This window comes from Sorex fumeus, unplaced genomic scaffold, assembly GCF_029834395.1.
Source record: "Sorex fumeus unplaced genomic scaffold, SorFum_2.1 ptg000125l, whole genome shotgun sequence".
Taxonomy (NCBI): domain Eukaryota; kingdom Metazoa; phylum Chordata; class Mammalia; order Eulipotyphla; family Soricidae; genus Sorex; species Sorex fumeus.
In genome coordinates this window covers 1,799,324-1,802,395 of record NW_026606182.1, presented here as the reverse complement: position 1 = coordinate 1,802,395, position 3,072 = coordinate 1,799,324, and positions in this window count along the sequence as shown.

Below are 3,072 nucleotides of genomic sequence, written 5' to 3'. Positions count from 1 at the left end.
GGGTCCCTCACACAGCTTCTTTCTTCTTGGTATGGCGGGGACACACACCCAGCGATGCTCAGGGGTTTACCTGGCTTGGCACACAGGAATCACTCTTGGCGGCGTCCTGGGGGAGGTCTGGGATCGAACCCCGGTCAGCTGCGTGCAAGGCATCGCTCCAAGCCCCTCAAACACAGCTTGGAAAAGAGGCTCAAGTCCTTCAAGGCCTTGAAGGGGGGGAGGGGGTGGAGTCTGAGACAAAATGAGGGGAATGTCACCAAAGCACAAATTCCGCCTCCCCCTCTCCTGATTCATTCGGGGCGTGGGGGGAGGGTGTCTGTGGAGTGGACAGGCCACTGCATGTCCCTCCTAGAGGCGAGCGAGTGACCTCAGGAGCCCGTGGCCAGGGCGAGGTGCAGGCGGCCAGGCATGGCTGGGAGCACGGCCGTGCCAGGAGCTCACTCTGGGGACTTGGCAGTGCTCAGGGCCCGAGTCAGCAGCTCTCCTGGGGAAGACGAGGAAAATCCCAGATTACCCAGAACAAGATTCCTGGGGCTCCCCGCTGCCCCGAGCTCCCCAACCCTGACCCACATGTGTCTCTCCTGATAATTTACGAGGGGAGCCACACCGGGCCTCATTCGCCAGCCGGAAATAGCCTGGCTGGAAGGTTCTGGGGCGCAGAGCTGCACAGGGTGTGTGCGTGGATGCCTAAGCGTTGGGTGTGTATGTCGGTGGGTTTGTGTGTGCGTGTTTGTGTGCATGTGTTCATGTGTGCATGTTTGTATGCTTGTGCATGTTTATGTATGTTTTTGTGTGTTGGTGTTTGCATATGTGTGTGTTCGTGCGTGCATTCAAGTGTGCATGTTTGTATGTTTGTGTATGTTTATGTGTATTTTTGTGTGTTGGTGTATGCATATGTGTTTGTGTGTGTGTTCATGTGTGCATGCAAGTGTGCATGTTTGTGCATGTTTATGTGTATTTTTGTGTATTGGTGTTTGCGTATATGTGTGTGTTTGTGTGTGCAAGTGTGAATGTTTTATGTTTGTGCGTGTTTATGTGTATTTTTGTGTGTTGGCGTATGCATATGTGTGTGTGTGTGTGTGTGTGGCCAGTGAAACAACAGGCTCCCCAGGGACAAAGAGACACCCTCTGAGCTGGGGCTGGAACTTGGGTACGCAAGTGCCCCCCAGACCCTCTGTTTCCTCGCTAACTGCTCTCAGTGGAAGCGCCAACATTTCCTCAGTGCACCATTGACTTATCCGTGTTATTCCCAATAAGGGTCTGACACCTTCCGTGTCCCCAGCTCCAAAAGTCAATCGCTGTCCTTGTGACCAGACCCCCCAGGGAATGCCAAGGGCCTGGGGTCTGGCCTGACTCAGGGTGGGAGTGGAGGGTCAGAGAGTCACAGGGGCTAATGCTGTCCCCACGGCTGACGATGCCCGCGCGCGGCGTGGCTGGCTCTGCCTCCCTGTGTGCTCCTTGTCCCTTGACCTGTGAGTGCGAGGTCATTTTGGATTCTGGTGTTTTCCCTCCTCTGTCCACCGCGGGGCGCAGCACTAGGGACCGGGGCTCTGGACGGAGTCGCAAATAATGACCGCCGCCGACCGCCAGGGGGCGCGCAAGCAAGCAGCCCGCTCCCGGCTCTGCAGCGCCACCTACGGGCGAAAACCGAAAGCTCAGCCGGCGGCGGCGGCCAGCCCGTGCTGAGTGACCGGGAGAGTGACCAGCTCGCCCGGCGCCTCCAGCCCGCTGCAGCCGGCCCCGTCACTCAGAACCCGGGCGGGCCCGGGAGCAGGTGCCGCAAAGCTCGGCATCCCGACCAGGGTTATGATTCGGTAACGGCGGGGCACGCGCTGTTCCCCAGGCAGCCGGGTCAGCGTTGGCACTGCCCACGGGACAGGCTGACCCATGCAACGGGACGCTCATTATCACGGTTTTTCATCCTCACCCCAGCCCACATCACGGCCACCACTGCAGCATGTTCCTGCCCCTGCTCAGGAGGCCAGGAAACTGCAGAACTAGGTGACCCAGCTGAAGTGTCTCAGGGACAGATGGGGGCGGGAATGGTGAGCTGAAAGTTGGCCCACCCAGGACCCTAGACCCACAGGGGCCTCTGTGCTCCCCAATGCACCCATTCTGTGGCCCCCGTGCCCCGAGCATTCCTGCAACCTCCGCTCGGCCCAGGACACAGCGGAATCGGGCACATACCCGACGCCCAGGCTACTCACGCTGACTATTGGGGGCACACGACAAACATGCATGTACACACACACACACACGTCCAGCCACACCCCACCCCTTCCACTTCTCTCATTTAGGGCTGCGTTCAGCAACACTTACGGAACTCCATGGTGGTGATGAAACTCTGGGCCTCCCCGAACTCAAAGCATCCCGTCTCTGGCCCTTCCCGAAAACATGAGCTGAGTTTGATTCTGGTTTTGTAGGCACAGTTCCAAGGGTTTTTTTTTTTCTGTTGCTTTTGTTTTTCTTTTTCGGTCACACCCGGCAATGCTCAGGGGTTCCTCCTGGCTCTGCACTCAGGAGTCACTCCTGGTGGTGTTTGGGGGACCCTATGGGATGCTGGGAATCGAACTCGGGTAGGCTGCGTGCAAGGCAAACGCCTTCCCTGCTGTGATATTTCTCCAGTCGCTCCTGTTGCTTTTGTTTTGGGTCACACCCAGTGATGCTCAGAGGTTCCTCCTGGCTCTGCACTCAGGAATTACTCCTGGCTGTACTTGGAGGCTGTACTTATGGGAGGCTGGAGGTCGAATGGATTTGGCTGCATGCAAGGCAAACGCCTTCCCCACTGTGCTATCGCTTGGGCCCAAGAAATTCTTTCTTTCTGAGCCATGTGAAGGGACATCAGAGACTCATCTTCCTCTCTGTTGGCGTTTTGCTCACCTCTGACCCTGATCTCTCCTGTCAGTCAAAAGGGAAAAACAGAAGTGAAGGAAATACCTTCTCCCTTTGAGGCACAGACAGGAATCTGTAACCCCCTCCCCCGCCCGGCCTCGTTCCCCAAACACACACACACACACACACACACACACACACACACACGCACGCCACAACTTGGTCACGTCATCTCTGGGT